We start from the raw sequence: 22,387 nt of genomic DNA, 5'->3' as shown, positions 1-22,387 counted from the left end.
TGCGAACCGTGCCTCATGGGCAAGATGACTAAAACACCGTTCTCTGGTACTATGGAGAGAGCAATAGATTTGTTGGAAATCATACATACCGATGTATGTGGTCCGATGAATATTGAGGCTCGTGGCGGATATTGTTATTTTCTCACCTTCACAGATGATTTAAGCAGATATGGATATATCTACTTAATGAAACATAAGTCTGAAACATTTGAAAAGTTCAAAGAATTTCAGAGTGAAGTTGAAAATCATCGTAACAAGAAAATAAAGTTTCTACGATCTGATCGTGGAGGAGAATATTTGAGTTACGAGTTTGGTGTACATTTGAAAAACTGTGGAATAGTTTCGCAACTCACGCCACCCGGAACACCACAACATAATGGTGTGTCCAAACGTCGTAATCGTACTTTACTAGATATGGTGCGATCTATGATGTCTCTTACAGATTTACCGCTATCGTTTTGGGGTTATGCTCTAGAGACGGCCGCATTCACGTTAAATAGGGCACCATCAAAATCCGTTGAGACGACGCCTTATGAACTGTGGTTTGGCAAGAAACCAAAGTTGTCGTTTCTGAAAGTTTGGGGCTGCGATGCTTATGTGAAAAAGCTTCAACCTGATAAGCTCGAACCCAAATCGGAGAAATGTGTCTTCATAGGATACCCAAAGGAGACTGTTGGGTACACCTTCTATCACAGATCCGAAGGCAAGACATTCATTGCTAAGAATGGATCCTTTCTGGAGAAGGTGTTTCTCTCGAAAGAAGTGAGTGGGAGGAAAGTAGAACTTGACGAGGTAACTGTACCTGCTCCCTTACTGGAAAGTAGTACATCACAGAAAACTGTTTCAATGACACCTACACCAGTTAGTGAGGAAGCTAATGATAATGATCATGAAACTTCAGATCAAGATACTACTGAACCTCGTAGATCAACCAGAGTAAGATCCGCACCAGAGTGGTACGGTAATCCCGTTCTGGAAGTCATGCTACTAGATCATGATGAACCTACGAACTATGAAGAAGCGATGGTGAGCCCAGATTCCGCAAAGTGGCTTGAAGCCATGAAATCTGAGATGGGATCCATGTATGAGAACAAAGTATGGACTTTGGTTGACTTGCCCGATGATCGGCAAGCAATTGAGAATAAATGGATCTTCAAGAAGAAGACTGACGCTGACGGTAATGTTACTGTCTACAAAGCTCGACTTGTCGCGAAAGGTTTTCGACAAGTTCAAGGGGTTGACTACGATGAGACTTTCTCACCTGTAGCGATGCTTATGTCTGTCCGAATCATGTTAGCGATTCCGCATTTTATGATTATGAAATTTGGCAGATGGATGTCAAAACTGCATTCCTGAATGGATTTCTGGAAGAAGAGTTGTATATGATGCAACCGGAAGGTTTTGTCGATCCAAAGGGAGCTAACAAAGTGTGCAAGCTCCAGCGATCCATTTATGGACTGGTGCAAGCCTCTCGGAGTTGGAATAAACGCTTTGATAGTGTGATCAAAGCATTTGGTTTTATACATACTTTCGGAGAAGCCTGTATTTACAAGAAAGTGAGTGGGAGCTCTGTAGCATTTCTGATATTATATGTGGATGACATATTGCGGATTGGAAATGATATAGAATTTCTGGATAGCATAAAGGGATACTTGAATAAAAGTTTTTCAATGAAAGACCTCGGTGAAGCTGCTTACATATTAGGCATTAAGATCTATAGAGATAGATCAAGACGCTTAATTGGACTTTCACAAAGCACATACCTTGACAAAATTTTGAAGAAGTTCAAAATGGATCAAGCAAAGAAAGGGTTCTTGCCTGTGTTACAAGGTGTGAAGTTGAGTAAGACTCAATGCCCGACCACTACAGAAGATAGAGAGAATATGAAAGATGTTCCCTATGCATCAGCCATAGGATCTATCATGTATGCAATGCTGTGTACCAGACCTGATGTGTGCCTTGCTATAAGTTTAGCAGGGGGGTACCAAAGTAATCCAGGAGTGGATCACTGGACAGCGGTCAAGAACTTCCTGAAATACCCGAAAAGGACTAAGGATATGTTTCTCGTATATGGAGGTGACAAAGAGCTCACCGTAAAAGGTTACGTTGATGCAAGATTTGACACTGATCCGGACGATTCTAAATCGCAAACCGGATACGTGTTTACATTAAACGGTGGAGCTGTCAGTTGGTGTAGTTCTAAACAAAGCGTCGTAGCGGGATCTACATGTGAAGAGGAGTACATAGCTGCTTCGGAAGCAGCGAACGAAGGAGTCTGGATGAAGGAGTTCATATCCGATCTAGGTGTCATACCTAATGCATCGGGTCCAATGAAAATCTTTTGTGATAATACTGGTGCAATTGCCTTGGCAAAGGAATCCAGATTTCACAAAAGGACCAAACACATCAAGAGATGCTTCAACTCCATCCGGGATCTAGTCCAGGTGGGAGACATAGAGATTTGCAAGATACATACGGATCTGAATGTTGCAGACCCGTTGACTAAGCCTCTTCCACGAGCAAAACATGATCATCACCAAGGCTCCATGGGTGTTAAAATCATTACAGTGTAATCTAGATTATTGACTCTAGTGCAAGTGGGAGACTGAAGGAAATATGTCCTAGAGGCAATAATAAAGTTATTATTTATTTCCTTATAATCATGATAAATGTTTATTATTCATGCTAGAATTGTATTAACCGGAAACATAATACATGTGTGAATACATAGACAAACAAAGTGTCACTAGTATGCCTCTACTTGACTAGCTCGTTAATCAAAGATGGTTATGTTTCCTAACCATGAACAATGAGTTGTTATTTGATTAACGAGGTCACATCATTAGTTGAATGATCTGATTGACATGACCCATTCCATTAGCTTAGCACCCGATCGTTTAGTATGTTGCTATTGCTTTCTTCATGACTTATACATGTTCCTATAACTATGAGATTATGCAACTCCCGTTTACCGGAGGAACACTTTGGGTACTACCAAACGTCACAACGTAACTGGGTGATTATAAAGGAGTACTACAGGTGTCTCCAAAGATAGATGTTGGGTTGGCGTATTTCGAGATTAGGATTTGTCACTCCGATTGTCGGAGAGGTATCTCTGGGCCCTCTCGGTAATACACATCACATAAGCCTTGCAAGCATTACAACTAATATGTTAGTTGTGAGATGATGTATTACGAAACGAGTAAAGAGACTTGCCGGTAACGAGATTGAACTAGGTATTGGATACCGACGATCGAATCTCGGGCAAGTAACATACCGATGACAAAGGGAACAACGTATGTTGTTATGCGGTCTGACCGATAAAGATCTTCGTAGAATATGTAGGAGCCAATATGGGCATCCAGGTCCCGCTATTGGTTATTGACCGGAGACGTGTCTCGGTCATGTCTACATTGTTCTCGAACCCGTAGGGTCCGCACGCTTAAGGTTACGATGACAGTTATATTATGAGTTTATGCATTTTGATGTACCGAAGGTTGTTCGGAGTCCCGGATGTGATCACGGACATGACGAGGAGTCTCGAAATGGTCGAGACGTAAAGATTGATATATTGGAAGCCTATGTTTGGATATCGGAAGTGTTCCGGGTGAAATCGGGATTTTACCGGGTTACCGGGAGGTTACCGGAACCCCCCGGGAATCATATGGGCCTTAGTGGGCCTTAGTGGAAAGGTGAAAGGGCTGCCCATAAGGGCTGCGCGCCTCCCCCCCTCCCCTAGTCCTATTAGGACTAGGAGAAGGTGGCCGGCCCCCCTCTCCCTCTTTCCCCCTCGGGGAATCCTAGTCCAACTAGGATTGGGGGGGGGGAGTCCTACTCCCGGAAGGAGTAGGACTCCTCGTGCGCCCTCCTCCTAGGCCGGCGCCCCCCTCCCCCTTGGCTCCTTTATATACTGAGGCAGAGGCACCCCAGAGACACACAAGTTGATCCACGTGATCTATTCCTTAGCCGTGTGCGGTGCCCCCAGCCACCATATTCCTCGATAATACTGTAGCGGAGTTTAGGCGAAGCCCTGCTGCTGTAGTGCATCAAGATCGTCACCACGCCGTCGTGCTGACGGAACTCTTCCCCGACACTTTGCTGGATCGGAGTCCGGGGATCGTCATCGAGCTGAACGTGTGCTTGAACTCGGAGGTGCCGTAGTTTCGGTGCTTGACCGGTTGGATCATGAAGACGTACGAATACTTGCTCTACGTCGTATCAGCGCTTCTGCAGTCGGTCTGCGTTGGGTATGTAGACAACACTCTCCCCTCTCGTTGCTATGCATCACATGATCTTGCGTGTGCGTAGGAAATTTTTTGAAATTACTACGAAACCCAACACTTAGCTTCTTGCCTCCTTGGTTGTTCCTTCCCATAATGTGTCCGGCAATCATACTGCCGGAAAGGGCTTCCAGAGAGTTAGGTCCTGAAAGAGAAAAAAATGATAAAGGTATGCAGCCCCTAGGGCGGTTAAGCCGCATTGCGGGACGTGCCCTGATCGTGCCCCCGCCTATGCCCATGGTATTTTCAGTGCGTAATTATGTACACGCGGCATGGATTTCGTTGCTTGACTGGGACTGGGGAGGGGGCTGAATTGCTAGGAGAGCTCTGAACGTGCCAGGCGATCCTGTTGCAGTTTACTCCGGACTCGCTTGACGGTGTCCGGGGGCTGTATCGCCGAATTGGTGGTTTGCCTTAAAAGGTTGCTTTGTGCTTCTGCTGCGAGGGCCGCAGTGTGCTCTTCCGTGCGGAGTGAGCATTCTATGTTTCCATTGACTGTTATGGCCCCCTAGGTCCTGGCATCTTGAGCTTGAGGTATGCGTAATGCAGTACTGCATTGAATTTTGCAAATGCGGTTCGCCCGAGCAGTGCGTGATAGCCACTGCGGAACGGGACGATATCGAAGATTAACTCATCGCTTCGGAAGTTGTCCGGAGATCCGAAGACCACTTCCAGTGTGATTGAGCCCGTGCAATGGGCCTCTACACCCGGGATGACGCCCTTAAAGGTGGTTTTGGTGGGTTTGATCCTCGAGGGATCTATACCCATTTTGCGCACTGTATCCTGATAGAGCAGGTTCAGGCTGCTGCCGCCGTCCATAAGGACTCGAGTGAGGTGAAATCCGTCGATGATTGGGTCTAGGACCAGTGCGGAAGATTCGCCATGACGGATACTAGTGGGGTGGTCCCTGCGATCGAAGGTGATCGGACAAGCGGACCATGGGTTGAACTTTGGGGCGACGGGCTCCATCGCATAGACGTCCCTTAGTGCATGCTTCCGTTCCCTCTTGGGAATGTGGGTTGCGTATATCATGTTCACCGTCTTTACTTGTGGGGGGAACCTCTTCTGTCCTCCCGTGTTTGGCAGCCGGGGCTCCTCCTCGTCATCACTATGCAGCCCCTTGTCCTTGTTTTCGACATTCAACTTGCCGGCCTGCTTGAACACCCAGCATTCTCTATTGGTGTGATTGGCTGGCTTATCGGGGGTGCCGTGTATTTGACACGAGCGATCAAGTATGAGATCCAAACTGGACGGGCCCGGAGTACTTCTTTTGAATGACTTTTTCCGTTGACCGGATCTAGAGCCTCTGAATCCGGCGTTGACTGCTGTATCATCGGTGTTATCACCATTGTTGTGGCGCTTTTGTCTGTTATGATGTGGTCTGCCGTTGGCATCTTTGGTATCCGAAGTGCCCAGATTCCTTGATGTGTTGTTGCTGCGAGCCAGCCAGCTATCCTCGCACGCGCAAAAGCGGGTCATGAGTGTCATGAGGGCTGCCATAGACTTCGGCTTTTCCTGACCGAGGTGCCGGGCGAGCCACTCGTCATGGATGTTATGCTTGAATGCCGCTAAGGCCTCTGCATCCGGACAGTCGACAATTTGTTTTTTCTTATTTAGGAACCGTGTCCAGAATTGCCTGGCCGATTCCCCTGGCTGCTGAGTTATATGGCTCAAGTCATCAGCATCCGGTGGTCGCACATAAGTGCCCTGGAAGTTGTCAAGGAATGCGTCTTCCAAATCCTCCCAACTGCCGACGGAGTCTGCTGGCAAGCTATTCAGCCAATGCTGAGCTGGTCCTTTGAGTTTTAGTGGGAGGTACTTGATGGCATGCAGATCATCACCGCGAGCCATGTGGATGTGAAGGAGGAAATCCTCAATCCATACAGCGGGATCTGTTGTACCATCATACGATTCGATATTTACGGGTTTGAAACCCTCCGGGAATTCGTGATCCATAACTTCATTAGTGAAGCATAGGGGGTGTGCGGCGCCTCTATGCCGGGCTATATCACGATGCAGTTCATATGAGTCTTGTCTGCTATATTCAGCCCGGCCGGATTTACTTTTAGTGTATCCGACGCGACGTCGATCGTCTCGCATTGGCACGCGCCCCCATGACCCGTATATCGACCTTGCATGTTTTGCCCTGCTGTCCAATATGTCTCGCAGGTCCCGTGTGTTGCCCCGGGCCTTGGTATTTTTGTTTGAGTGGCGGCGGGGTGCGGGCTAAACTTCAGGCTGAAACGCCTCTCTGGCTCGGCCATGAGGTGGCCGGTCAGCCGCATCGTACACTGGTGATGTAAGTTTCAATGCTTCCTCCTCGAGGTGAGGTAGCAACCTGCGCTTTGGGTAACTCTTGGAGGGGCGCTTGAGTTCGTATTCCTCGGCCGCAAGGACTTCAGTCCATCTATCTGCTAGCAAGTCTTGATCAGCTTGAAGCTGTTGTTGCTTTTTCTTCAAGCTATTTGCTGTGGCCATAAGCTGGCGCTTGAAGCGCTCCTGCTCGACGGGATCCTCAGGCACGATAAATTCTTCGTCATCGAGGCTCACCTCGTCTTCGGAGAGAGGCATGTAATTGTCCTCCTCTGATTCTCCATCTGCTGCCTGCTCTGGAGGGCTAGCTTGTTCACCCTCCCGCTCTAAATCATGCTGGAGGGGATTGTTGTTGTCTTCGGCACTATCCGGAGTGTTATTGTCTCTTGTGCCGGTATCACTACTTTTTCTATGGAGGGACTTAGAGCGGCGCCGCTGACGTCGGCGCTTGGGTTGCTTCTTGGAGGGGTCATCCTCCGCTGTCTCGTCGCCATTGCCTTCGTTGGGGGTGTCCACCATGTATATATCATATGATGAGGTGGCGGTCCAGCGCCCTGTGGGCGGTGGTTCCTGTTCGTCTCCTGCATTGTCGTCCATACCGTCGATGTCTTCGGAGTCGAAGTCGAGCATGTCGGTTAAATCATCGACAGTGGCTACTAAGTGGGGGGGGGGGTGGGTGGGCAGCGAGTTTCTTCGTCGTCTGCATCCCATTCTAGCCGGACATAGTTCGGCCAAGGTTCTCCTGTCAAGGAGAGAGACCTTAATGAATTTAGCACATCGCCGAATGGTGAGTGCTGAAAGATATCCGCGGAGGTCAACTCCATGATCGGCGCCCAATCGGATTCGATAGGCATGGATGGAGGCGGCTCGGAGTCCGTGGCCGGGGACGAATCCAGTGGTTCGGCAACACGGCTCTCGTAAGGGGTGAAATCAGTATCCGGCTCCATCGCCACTCAGAGTGCGGCCTCCATGGCGGGGTCTATCCCTCCATCCTCGGATGGCGCAATTTTCTCTGGATTGAAGGCCGGAGTAGTTGTAGGTGTGATCTCCCGAACACTGTCCGACGGTAGAACTAAATCATGTTCGTCGTGATCGTGCGGCGCACCTGACATGGGCTCGAATCCGTCGAAGATCAAGTCTCCGCGGATGTCGCAAGTGTAGTTTAAGTTTCCGAACCTGACCTGGTGGCCAGGGGCGTAGCTCTCGATCTGCTCCAGATGGCCAAGCGAGTTGGCCCGCAGTGGGAAGCCGCCGAATACAAGGATCTGTCCGGGGAGGAAAACCTCACCCTGGACCGCATCGTTACCAATGATCGAAGGAGCCATCAAGCCCTATGGTGACGACATAGTGGAACTCTTAATGAAAGCACCAATGTCGGTGTCAAAACCGGCGGATCTCGGGTAGGGGGTCCCGAACTATGCGTCTAAGGCGGATGGTAATAGGAGGCAGGGGACACGATGTTTACCCAGGTTCGGGCCCTCTCGATGGAGGTAATACCCTACGTCCTGCTTGATTGGTCTTGATGATATGAGTATTACAAGAGTTGATCTACCATGAGATCATAGAGGCTAAACCCTAAAAGCTAGCCTATGGTATGATTGTCTGTTGTCCTACGGACTAAACCCTCTGGTTTATATAGACACCGGAGGGGGCTAGGGTTACATAAAGTCGGTTACAAGGGAGGAGATCTACATATCCGTATTGCCAAGCTTGCCTTCCACGCCAAGGAAAGTCCCATACGGACACGGGATGAAGTCTTTAATCTTGTATCTTCATAGTCCAACAGTCCGGCCAAAGGATATAGTCTGGCTGTCCGGAGACCCCCTAATCCAGGACTCCCTCACTTGGAGCGTATTTTCAATTTTACTTGCTGTTTGAATAAAATCATTGGATCTAAAATCTTAAATGAAAAATAATCCTCCCATGGCTAGTTAATTATTTGACTACTCAGTGTCCTTCACTCATATCTTTTTGGAGTAGTTTTTCATTACTCACGTGCTTCACATATGTCCTATGAGTAAATGGTTGAATGAATTGAATATCATAAATCTCAATTTATATATGTTTCATATGCTTATACCATGGGGAGTAATGACTTCACATAGAATAAGTATAGTTAGTAAAGTTATTGAAAGTTAGCAAACGTAGAATTGGTCACTTGAACAATTCATGAAAGAATATTGAAGGAAGAGAGATTTCACATATAAATATACTATCTTGGACATATTTTGTAATTGTGAGCACTCATTAAAATATGACATGCTAAAAGGTTGATGTCGGACAAGGAAGACAACATAATGGGTTATGTTTTCTTATATCCTAAATAAAGTATATTGTCTTGGATCATCCAACATGTTGAGCTTGCTTTTCCCCCTAATGCTAGCCAAATTCTTTGCATCAAGTAGAGATACTACTTGTGCTTCCAAACATTCCTTAAACCAGTTTTGCCATGAGAGTCCACCATACCTACCTATGGATTGAGTAAGATCCTTCAAGTAAGTTGTTATCGGTGCATGCAATAAAAATTGCCCTCTAAATACGTATGATGTATTAATGTGGAGAAAATAAGCTTTATACGATCTTGTGATGTGGAAGAAATAAAAGCGACGGACTGCATAATAAAGGTCCATATCACAAGTGGCAATATTAAGTGACGTTCTTTTGCATTAAGATTTTGTGCATCCAACCATAAAAGCGCATGACAACCTCTCCTCCCCTCTGTGAAGGGCCTATCTTTTACTTTTGGGTTAATTAGATAAATGACACTCCAATTATGGCGATTCATAAAAATGCCATTGCAATTTCCAAACTTTGAAAAATGCCACTGCAAATTTTGCAATCTTTGAAGAACACCACTGCAGACTTCGAAAAATGCCACTGGAAGTGGCATGAAATGGCATTTTTCAAAGTTTGGAAATTGCGGTGGCATTTCTTAGAATCGCCATAATTGAAGTGGCATTTATCAAATTAACCCTTTACTTTTATCTTCTACCTTATGCAAGAGTCATGGTGATCTTCACCTTTCCTTTTTACATTTTATCCTTTGGCAAGCACATTGTGTTGGAAAGATCCTGATATATATATCCAATTGGATGTAAGTTATCATGAACTATAATTGTTGACATTACCCTTGAGGTAAAAGGTTGGGAGGCGAATCTATAAGCCCCTATATTTCTCTGTGTCCGATTAAAACTTTGATCCCATAAATATCATGTGAGTGTTAGCAATTGTGAAAGATTAAATGATAGTTGAATACGTGGAGTTTGCTAAACCAAAGCTCTGACATAGACCCTTCCTGAAAATAAGATGAATTGCAATTGTTTGATGACTGAGAATACAGTTTGTTAGTTTCAAGAAAGTTTATGATCTATACTTTAACATGTGAATAGCTTGTTACTTGATCATGAAAAGTTTTATGAAGATGAGCTACTATTATGATATATAATGATGTTATAAAAAGTGATTGAAACTATCATTGATGAAACTTATGCACTTGCTAGCATTCACACTTCATAAATTATTTCTTTTATCATTTACCTACTCGAGGCAGAGCAGGAATTAAGCTTGGGGATGCTGATACGTCTCCAACGTAACTATAATTTATGAAGTATTCATGCTATTATATTATCAACCTTGGATGTTTTATATGCATTTATATGCTATTTTATATGATTTTTGGGACTAACCTATTAACCTAGTGCCCAGTGCTAGTTTCTGTTTTTTCCTTGTTTTTGAGTTTTATAGAAAAGGAATATCAAATGGAGTCCAATTGACGTGCTGATTTTGACGATTTTTTATGGACCAAAAGAAGACCCCGGAGTAAAAGAGTTGGGCCAGGAGAGTCCCGGTGCGTCCACAAGGGTGGGGGGAGCGCCCCCCAGGCGTGTGGTCCTGCCTCGTGGACACCTCGGGCACCTCCTTGACGTGAGACCGACGCCAAAAATTCCTGTAAATACAGAAACCTCGGAGAATTAACATAGATTGGGAGTTCCGCCGCCAGAAGCCTCTGTAGCCACCGAAAACCAATCTAGGCCCTCTCTAGCACCCCGCCGGAGGGGGCCGTCATCACCGGAGGGCATGGAGGAGGATCCTGGAGGGGCCATCATCACCATGAAGGCCAAGGACCAGAGGGAGAACCTCTCCCCATCTAGGGGGAGGCCATGGAGGAGGAAGCACAAGGGGGAGAACCTCTCCTCCTCTCTCTCGGTGGCACCAGAGTGCCATCGGGAGGGGAATCATCGCCGCGGTGATCGTCTTCATCAACATCACCATCATCATCATCACCCTCATCTCTTTTACGCGGTCCACTCTCCCACACCCCGCTGTAATCCCTAGTTGAACATGGTGCTTTATGCCGCATATTATGATCCAATGATGTGTTGCCATCCTATGCTATTTTGAGTAGATATCTTTTGTCTTTGGGTTGATTGACGATCTAGATTGGTATGATTTGTATGTTTTACTTTGGTGCTGTCCTATGGTGCCCTCCGTGTTGCGCAAACGTGAGGGATTCCCGTTGTAGGGTGTTGCAATACGTTTATGATTCGATTATAGTGGGTTGCGCGAGTGACTGAAACACAAACCCGAGTAAGGGGGTTGTTGCGTATGGGATAAAGAGGACTTGATGCTTCAATGCTATGGTTAGGTTTTACCTTAATGATCTTTAGTAGTTGCGGATGCTTGCTAGAGTTCCAATCATAAGTGCATATAATCCAAGTAGAGAAAGTATGTTAGCTTATGCCTCTCCCTCATATGAAACTGCAATAGTGATTACCGGTCTTGTTAACGATTGCCTAGGACAATTCCGCACACCGATCCACCATTATTCCACACTCGCTATTTATAATATTTAGTAATATATTCTAACTTCATGATAACAGCACCTACTTTTATATTTTAGCTCTACGATATCATACAAAGTTATCCTCTTCATACCCACAACCTAGTTTTATTTCTCGTTGCTAGTTGGAAGCAAACGTTCGGTGTATGTAGAGTCGTATCAGTGGCAGATAGGGCTTGCGAGAATATTGATCTTACCTTTAGCTCCTTGTGGGTTCGACGCTCCATACTTATCACTTCCACCTTTGGAAATTGCTACGATGATTCCTTGCACTTGGGGATTATCAGGAGGGAAGGACATTATCATAGCCATACAAGCTAGGTCTCTAGGGTTTAGCCATTATGATCTCGTGGTAGATCAACTCTTGTAATACTCATATTCATCAAGATCAATCAAGCAGGATGTAGGGTATGACCTCCATAGAGAGGTCCCAAACTTGGATAAAACATTATGTCCCCTGTCTCCTGTTACCATCGACCTTAGACGCACAGTTCTGGACCCCCTACCCGAGATCCGCCGGTTTTGACACCGACATTGGTGATTTCATTGAGAGTTCCAATGTGCCATCATCAAGAGGTTCGATGGCTCCTTCAACCATCTACAACGATGTTGCCCAAGGGGGAGTTTTCCTCCCCAGACAGATCTTCGTGTTCGGCGGCTTCGCTCTATGGGCCAACTCGCTTGGCCATCTGGAGCAGATCGAAAGCTACACCCTTGGCCATCAGGTCAGATTTGAGAGCTTGAACTACGTTGCGGACATCCATGGAGACTTGATCTTCGCTGGATTCGAGACCGCGGCTGCCACCCCGAGGGACATGACCTAAATCTGTCATCGGACTGCATCTAGGAGATAGCTCCCATAACTGCTCTGGCCTTAGATCTAGAGCAGACTGCGCCATCCGAGGACGGGAGGATCGACCCCAACATGGAGGCCACAGATTCCACGGTGTTGGAGCCTCACATAGACTTGATCTCACACGATACCCGTGCCACTAGAACTCCGGACTCGTTTCCGGCTGTAAGTTCTGAACCATGTGAGCCCGCGGACGCCGAACTTGATCGTTTATCGATCTTCAAATTCAGCACCGTAGACATCTTCCAGCACTCGCCTTTGGGCGACATGCTAAACTCATTAAAGAACCTATCGTTGGCGGAGGACTCACACCCGAACTATATCCGGTTCGAACGAGGGGCTACCGATGGAGAATTTTGCTCCCCACCCGCCACCCACTTCATAGCCACGGTCGAGGATTTAACCAACACACTTGATTACGACTCTGAGGACATCGACGGTATGGACGACGGCGCCGTTGAAGAAGAGGCCCATAACCCGCCGTTCACAGGACGCTGGACAGCCACTTCCTCGTACGATGTATACATGGTGGATGCACCAAAGGAGAACAGCGGGGACGACAAGGAAGATCTAGCCGAGGATAAACCTTCCGAAATACAATCCAAGCACCGACGTCAGCGACGCTGCTCTAAGTCACGCCGCAGTAAAGACAGCAGCACCGTCACAGGAGAAGATAATACTCCAGAAGGTGCCGAAGACAACGAAGACCCCGTTGCAATAGCTAATGAACAAGATGAACGGGAAGATGGGCAGGTTAGCCCTGGTAAACAGGCCACGCACGAAGACTCAGAGGACAGTCTGCTCTCCGAGGATGAGGTGAGCCTTGGCACCAACGATTTCATCGTGCGTGAGGGACCTCTTGAGTAGGAGCGCTTCAAGCGCCAGCTAATAGCCAATGCAAGGAGCCTGAAAAAGAAGCAACAACAACTTCAAGCTGACCAAGATCTCCTCAATGATAAATGGACCGATGTCCTAGCAGCCGAAGAATACGGCCTCAAGCGCCCAACCAAAAACTACCCAAAGCGCAAATTGCTACCTCAGTTTGACGAGGAGGCGCCAGAATACATACCACCATCGTACAATGCGGCTGACCGACCACCACGTGGTCGGGACAAAATGGCAGCTCACGCCGAACACCAGCCCGCCCCGCCTCATCGCACAGGTAGAGGTAAATTAGCCCATGACCATACATATGACTGTGACGCCCGGGTAATTAAGCTACAGTAACTCGCTGCTAATGATGCCACGTCACTTTGATTACTGTTGCCAATCTTGCGTTAGTTCGAAACCGATTCAAATTCAAAATTCAAATCTAGGCAAACAATAAAAGTTTTCAAAAATTAAAACTAAAATGTTAAAAATGGAACAAATAAATCCTAAGTATTAATGGTGGAGAAACCAAACTTTTATAAAGTGTTGAACTACACCAAAATAACTAAGACAGTAAAAAACAATTAATTAAATGCCTTTTACTATTAATAAAATACTAAACGGTTTTATTTTTGTCACCAAACTTTTTGTGGCCTTGGGGTATTTTGAAACACTAATTTATAAAACAAAATATATAGAAAATAAAATAGAAAACGAATAAACAAAAAAAACAAAACAAAAAGAAGAAGAAGAAGAGAAACCCCCCCTCGACCCAACTGGGCCTTGGCCCAGCCGGCCGGCCCAACCGGCGCCCCCATAACCCCCACTTCCCCGTGACCTAAATTGGTGCACCCCACGACCACCACTCCTCCCCTTGTTCTCTTCCCCCCTCTCGCCTGGATCGGGATCGGGTATCCCCCCATCACCCTTCCCGCCCGACCCCGCACCGCCCTGCCCCCCCGACGACGGTGCCTCCTCCCCCGCTAGCCAACGCCTACGCCTCGCCGTCTCAGCCGCGTTCGCCGTTGCTCCCCGCGGCCCCGGCGAGCACACCCGCGCCCGACGACTGCCGCCTCTGGCTCGCAGCTTCCTCGCCGTCCTCGCCGCGCCTGCAGCACCACCGGCCGCCGCCGTCGCCGGAACCTCCCCGACCTCCTCCTCGCGGGTCGCCGTCATGCCTCGCCGCCCTCGCTCCCCGCCAACGGCTGTGAGCGCCTCCCTCCTCTTCTTTTTCCTCGCCGTGGTCACCGCTCCCCGCCTAGCCGCACTAGTCGCGCCCCGACCCCGTCCTCGCGCAGCTCTCCCCAGCCCCGACCTCTTCGTGCTCTCGACCCCGCCTGGCCTCGTCGTCATGCCCGTAGTCGCCGCACAGACCGCACGCGCATGCGCCCGAGCCCCTACTTTCCCCTGCTGCTCTCTCTGCTGCCTTGCCTTGTCGACGCTGCCCTCCGCTGTTCCCCGCGTACAGCCCGCGCTCGCCCCTGCTGCTGCCAGCTGTTGCAGCTGCCATGTGCCCTTCCCGCGCTGACTGCGCCCACCGCCACCGTGCTGGCCACCTCCACCGCGCCCGCTTGCCGCCGTCCCCGCTCCTGGCCTCCTCGCCACACACCCCGGTGACGCCCGCCGTTGCTTGCGGCCGCATCCATGACAACCGCACCCAGCCTCCTGTCCGACCCGTCTGGCCCGACCACTCCGGTGGCGCTATACCCCCCTCCCATTGTCGGCCCTGCGTCGCTTCGCCTCCTCACCGTCATGCCGCGCTCGTCGCCGGCGCACTGTCCCGCTTCGCCGCTGAACCACCCGCGCACGCCCGGTTCCAGGGAACCCGGTGCCCGGCCCGTAACCACTGCCCAGCGCCCATTTGGCCCCTAGGGCCAATGACACGCGGGGCCTGCCCCTGAAACGATTTATAAAATAATATATATAAAGATTAAAAATAATAATAAAAAATATTAATTAATTAATTAAGCTTAATTAATCTAATTAACTAGTGTTAATTAGTTAAACAATAATTAGATTAGTTAAAATCCTAATTAGATTAAATGTCAATGACATGCGGGGCCCACACGTCAGCTTGACCAGTCAATACCTCTGTTGACTGATGACATCATGCTGACGTCATGCTGATGCAATAATACTATTTTCGAATTTAATTAATAATTAATAAATTAGAAAATGATTTAAAACTTAAAAAAATCATAGAAAATAAACAGTAGCTTCGATGGAAAACTTTGTATATGAAAGTTGCTCAGAACGACGAGACGAATCCGGATACGCGGTCCGTTTGTCCGTCACACATACCTACCATAGCGAACACACAACTTTCCCCCTCCGGTTCATCTGTCCGAAAACGCGAAACATCGGGAATACTTCCCGGATGTTTCCCCCTTTCGCCGGTATCGCCTATCCCTACGTTAGGTCACCCCTAGCACAACGTATTGCCGCGTCTTGCTTTGTGTTACAATTGATTGCTCTGTTATTTATATTGTTCCCCCTCTGTTACTTCTTTCCGGTAGACTCCGAGACTGCTGCTGATGTCCGTGTGTTCGACTACATTGAAGATGACCCCTCCTTCTTGCCAGAGCATCCAGGCAAGCCCCCCCCCTTGATAACCAAATATTGCCTATTCTTCTCTCTACTGCTTGCATTAGAGTAGTGTAGCATGTTACTGCTTACCGTTAATCCTATTCTGTTGCATAGCCTGTCATTGTTGCTACAGTTGTTGATACCTTACCTGCATTCCTAAATGCTTAGAATAGGATGCAAGTTTATCATCAGTGGCCCTACATTCTTTTCAATCTGCCATGCTATACTATCGGGCCGTGATCAGGTCAGGTGTTGATCATGGGTATATACAATATATTTATACATGATACATGTGGTGACTAAAGTCGGGTCGGCTCGTAGAGTACCTGCGAGTGATTCACGGATTGGGGGCTGAAAGGACCTTTGTCCGACGGCCCTCTAGGTGGATCTCTGTGGCGGAGTGACAAGGCAGGTTGAGACCATCCAGGAGAGAGGTGGGCCTGGCCCTGGTCGGCGTTCGCGGTTACTTCAAAATAACACGCTTAACGAGATCTTGGTATTTGATCTGAGTCTGGCCACTGGCCTATATGCACCAACCAACTACGCGGGAACAGTTCTGGGCACTCGACCTCGTGGTATCAGCCGAAGCCTTCGTGACATCAGCGACTGAGCGGCATGTGCCAGGTTGGACTGGAATGCCTGCTCTTGTATAAGGGAGGCTAGGTCTGCTCGCCGGCCGTGTACGCAACATGTAGGTGTGCAATGGGCGATGGGCCCAGACCCCTGCGCCATAGGATTTAGACCGACGTGCTGACCTCTCTATTGTGCCTAGGTAGGGCTGCGACGTGTTGATCTTTCGAGGCCGGGCATGACCCAGAAAAGTGTGTCCGGACAAATGGAATCAAGCGTGTTGGGAAATGTGGTGCACCCCTGCAGGGAAGTTGATCTATTCGAATAGCCGTGTCCCTCGATAAAAGGACGACCCAGAGTTGTACCTTGACCTTATGACAACTAGAACCGGATACTTAATAAAACACACCCTTCCAAGTGCCAGATACAACCGGTGATCGCTCTCTCAGAGGGCGACGAGGGGAGGATCATCGGTTAGGGTTATGCTATGCGATGTTACTTGGTGAACTTACCATCTACTCTCTTCTACATGCTGCAAGATGGAGGTTGCCAGGAACGTAGTATTCGACGGGACTAGCTATCCCCCTCTTATTCCGGCATTCTGCAGTTTAATCCACATATACTACCCCTTTCACTGATACCAATGCATATGTAGTGTAGCTCCTTGCTTGCGAGTACTTTGGATGAGTACTCACGGTTGCTTTGCTCCCCCTTTCCCCCTTTCTGTACTCAGTTGTTCGTGGTTACTTCAAAATAACACGCTTAATGAAATCTTGGTATTTGATCCGAGTCTGGCCACTAGCCTATACACACTAACCAACTACGCGGAAACAGTTATGGGCACTCGATGTCGTGGTATCAGCCGAAGCCTTCGTGACGTCAGCGACTGAGCGGCGCGCGCCGTGTTGGAATGGAACGCCTGCTCTTGTATAAGGGAGGCTAGGTCTGCTCGTCGCTGCGTACGCAACGTGCAGGTGTGCAATGGGCGATGGGCCCAGACCCCTATGCAATAGGATTTAGACCGGCGTGCTGACCTCTCTATTGTGCCTAGGTAGGGCTGCGACGTGTTGATCTTCCGAAGCCGGGCATGACCCAGAAAAGTTTGTCTGGACAAAGGGAATCGAGCGTGTTGGGAAATGTGGTGCACCCCTGCAGGGAAGTTGATCTATTCGAACAGGTGTGTCCCTCGGTAAAAGGATGGCCCGGAGTTGTACCTTGACCTTATGATAACTAGAACCAGATACTTAATAAAACACACCCTTCCAAGCGCCAGATACAATCGATGATCGCTCTCTCACAGGGCGACGAGGGGAGGATCACTGGGTAGGGTTATGCTATGCGATGTTACTTGGTGAACTTACCATCTACTCTCTTCTACATGCTGCAAGATGGAGGTTGCCAGAAACGTAGTCTTCGACAGGACTAGCTATCCCCCTCTTATTCCAGCATTCTGTAGTTCAGTCCACATATACTACCCCTTTCATTGATACCAATGCATATGTAGTGTAGCTCCTTGCTTGCGAGTAATTTGGATGAGTACTCACGATTGCTTTGCTCCCCCTTTTCCCCCTTTATGTACTCGGTTGTTGCGACCAGATGATGGAGTTCAGGACCCAGAGGATCCCGAGGATGATTCTACGTGGAGTTCGACTTCGAGGAGTAGTTTAGGAGGATCCCAGGCAGGAGGCCCGCGCCTCTTTCAATCTGTACCCCCAGTTTGTGCTAGCCTTCTTAAGGCAAACTTGTTTAACTTATGTCTGTACTCAGATATTGTTGCTTCCGATGACTCTTGTGCCTTCGAGCATTTGTATTCGAGCCTTCGAGGCCCCTGGCTTGTAATATAAAGCTTGTATTATTTTATTTTGTGTCTAGAGTTGTGTTGTGATATCTTCCCGTGAGTTCCTGATCTTGGTCGTATACATTTGCGTGCATGATTAGTGTACGATTGAATCGGGGGAGTCACAAGTTGGTATCAGAGCCGACTACCTGTAGGAATCCTCTTTTCACACTCCTTGGCTGAAGTTGAGTGTAGTCGATGAAAACTGTTTTACTAACATGGCCGTGTGGCCCATGGGCCAACGCCGCCATTGGGTGGTATTAGGATCTTTTATTCCTCGTCTATACTCTGGGACTCTAATCTCTCTTCTATTCGGGTTAAAATGAATTTACTAACTCTGACTCTAGGTTCTTGTAACTACTTCCTCCCGGAGGGCCCCTTATCACAGTTGATCGCCTGTTGCACCAGAAGATTTTGAAGATACCCTCTTATGTTCTCTCGATACTTTGTTCCCGTCGTTTTTGCAATTCCCTATCATCGTATATCCCTATGAATAAATACTTACACTCGACGTCCATACCTTCATTCCAAGATGCTCTTGTTATTACTAGATACCATGGAATACTTTCCAATATCTCGAGAATCCATTGTGTCTACTGTTAGCTCTTTTCAGCGTGAATACACTTGCACATAATTCCACACACTTATCGAGGATTCGTTCATCCCCAGTTGTCCCCTTATATATACGGGTTGACGCCTGGTGGCCTACAGAGTCCCGGCCGGCTCATAATCGTGTCCGGCTCGGTGACTTCCTTTACATGCCTTTCTTTACAAGTCTTTCCTTACATACGGCGGTTTGCAATATTGGGCTTTAAGCCGCCTCTAGGCCTTTGGGCCTTCTATAAGATTTGATAAACTACCATCTTAATGTTTACTGGGCTTCTTGTGTAACCCGCCATTGGGGCTGACCCGGCCCCTCCTGGGCGGGTCATAACTGATAGCTACATCTCCAACATTAGGCCCCAGGTTGACTTTGAACTTCGTTCTTTGTCAATCTTCAACACTTAGACAAAATCCATCTTCTTATCCTCGCAGAAGTTTTTGTAACCCGCCATGACGTCAACTCTTGAAAACACAAAAAACTTTTATGACGTCATCTCCCAACGGATCTTCATCTTTAATGTCTTCTGAGAATCGAGGCGTCTGTGTAGTTGGATAACCATTATTCGGCTCCCCTCAATTTTCGCGCCCGTCTGTTCACATTTTTCCTTATAAATAGGCACGCCTCGGCCTTCCTCATTCTTCTCTCTCTCTCTCCCTCCGTCTTCTTCCTCTCGTAACCCTCCTGCCGCTCGAGCCTCATCGCCGTCGCGCTTCTCCTCCGTCTCTGTCGACCTTGGCCGCTGCATGAACTCGAATCGGTCCAGAGAACGGCAGCGACCTCCGTAGGAGATCCGTGGTTGTAAGTGTTCTCCTTTTCACTTCTCAGATCCGCATTAAGGTTTCCATACTTCTTCGTGTTCTTCATAGTTCGTCGCAGTTCCTCATAGTTCTTCCACCGCAGGTCTCTTCTTGATCCAAAAAGATATATGCGCTTGTGCGGTAGCGTTTTTGTGCCTACTCTTGATGCCCACAGATCCCTTTCTCTGGTTCAAAGATCTCATTAGAACTCACAAACTTATCTGCGCTAAACTTTTTAGGTCTAGAATTTTTCCCATTTTTGAATAGCCATTTGATTTGAAATAATACCAAGCAGTTTAGGAAATTTGTTTGTCTCAACACTTAGCTGAATTTGCTTTTCTCAAATATCTGTAGTCATGGCGGCTTACTGTGCCGGCTTACTTTTCCTTATACGGCATTAGCCCTTAACTAAGCCGCCATTACTTCCCTGTATTATCATCGTTGAACTGTTAATTTTACCATTGAATTGAACCGGCATGTTGCCTTTCTTTTCAGCTCGTTTTTGAACATTATGCCGTCCAAAGCACCAACCATCTGTAACTGGGTTCCCTCAACCATAACTGAGGAATGCTTGAAGGAGTTCTTCACCATAGGATTTTTGCCAGGAAAAGACGTCATGTCTTACCGTGCCCTTAACCCGGACGAAGAACGGCCTGATCCAAGGGCTGGCGAAGTGATTGTTTTTACTGACCATATGAACCATGGCTTCTCACCGCCCGGCTCATAGTTTTTCAGAGAGGTCCTCCACTTTTTCAAACTCCACCCTCAAGATATCAGGCCCAATTCCATTTTTAACATCTGTAACTTCCAAGTGCTCTGTGAAGTGTATCTCAAAGAAGAGCCGACAGTGGAGCTATTTAGAGAATATTTTATCTGAACCGGCAGAATGAGTGCACCAACGGCCTTAGCTTGGAGCTTGGAGGCATCTCAATTTAGTGTCGGCAGGGCGCTGTCTTCCCGCTCATAGTCTTACCGAGTCATCCCAAAGACTGGAACCAGACTTGGTTCTACTGTCAAGATATTTCACCAGCAAATGAGAAGCCACTACCGGGTTATCGCGCCGAGCGTCTTGACTCCAAATTCGCGCTTCCTGACAAGCTTACGGCTGCCGAACGTAGGAAGCTGATCCCATCCATAAAAAGGATTAACGCCTTATTAGGCAATGGCTTGATTGGAGTTGACCTGACCTGCTGCTGGATCTCATGGCGGGTTATTCCTCTGAGCCGTTGATCAAAATTGATGTACGAGTATGGTGGAGGCCCAGACGACTCTCTTCGTCACAGCCCCGTTCAACTAACGAAAGCAGATATTGTTTTAATGTCAACCCTTCTGGTGAACGGGAAGTACGAAGACTGCAGTATCGTCGGGTTAAACCCTTTCTGCAAGCTTAACCCGGCGCCAGAAGTAAGGAGACTCTGATCTCTCTCCTATGTATTTTTCTCAGCCGTATTATTTAACACTTGCCTAACCTTTCATTTTGTTTTTACTTGTTTGCAGGCCAAATCTGACTTCTGGAAGGTGAAATATGACCATGAAGCTACCAAGAAAGCAAGAGTTGCTTCCATAACCGCCAAGAAAATGACCCGGAGGTCCAAAAAGAAGAAGAAGAGAACCGTTGAAGACATGATGAAACTCGACGAAACTTCTGAGTCGGAGGTAGCCCTTGACCCCCTTGGCCGACTCTTTAATAATCTTATTAACACTGATCATTACCAGGACGACACTGGGTCCAGTCAGGCCGTGGAAGAAGAGGTAACTATTTCCTCCGACTCAGCACATTTGCCAAGACAAAAACTTCGAGTCGTAACCCGAAAAGTAAGGTTTTCACACCATTTGGCTTATCTGGACCCTCACTTTCTTTTGAAAAAGCAGCAACATAAGCCGCCACACGGGGCGAGTCATGACGGATGTCACTAGGCAACACCGCTTCTGCTCCATACACCATGAAGAAAGGTGTGTAACCTGTAGACTTGTTAGGTGTGGTGTTGATACTCCACAACACCGAGGGTAATTCCTCTACCCAACAACCCGACTTTCGCTGTAAAGGAACCATAAGCCTGGGTTTGAGACCTTTTAAAATTTCCTGATTTTCTCTCTCAGCTTGACCATCGGATTGAGGATGAGCTACAGAAGAAACATCAAGCCGAATATGCTCACGTTGACAAAACTCCTCCATAGCCCCTTGGGATAGATTAGTGCCATTGTTAGTGATAATGCTGTGTGGAAAACCAAAATGGAAGATCACCTTTTTCATGAACTGAACCGCCATGGCCGCATCACACTTACTCACCGGCTCTGCCTCAACCCACTTTGTGAATTTATCATCTGCCACTAAAAGATGTGTCTTTTTATCCTTAGACCTTTTAAAAGGTCCCACCATGTCAAGCCCCCATACCGCAAACAACCAAGTGATTGGAATCATCCGGAGCTCTTGAGCCGGCACATGTGCTCTTTGTGCGAACTTTTGACATCCATCACATCTGCTGACCAGATCCTCTGCATCGGCATGAGCCGTCAACCAGTAAAAACCATGACGAAAAGCCTTGGCCACCAGAGATTTTGACCCGGCATGATGACCAAAATCGCCTTCATGGATCTCACGAAGTATTTCTTGGCCTTCTTCAGGGGAAACACACTCCTGAAACGCTCCAGAAACGCTGCGATGGTATAATTCTCCATCAGAAATCGTCATTGACTTAGACCACCGGGTTATCTGTCGAGCTAGGGTCTCATCCGCTGGCAACTCTCCCTGGGTCATGTAAGCCAAGAAAGCCACTGTCCAATCTGGGATGACATGAAGAGCCGCCACCAACTATGCCTCCGGGTCAGGAACGGCT

The sequence above is a fragment of the Triticum urartu genome, chromosome 2A, assembly GCF_056163025.1.
Source record: "Triticum urartu cultivar PI428250 chromosome 2A, HENAU_Tu73, whole genome shotgun sequence".
Classification (NCBI taxonomy): Eukaryota; Viridiplantae; Streptophyta; class Magnoliopsida; order Poales; family Poaceae; genus Triticum; species Triticum urartu.
This window is presented reverse-complemented; position numbering follows the sequence as displayed.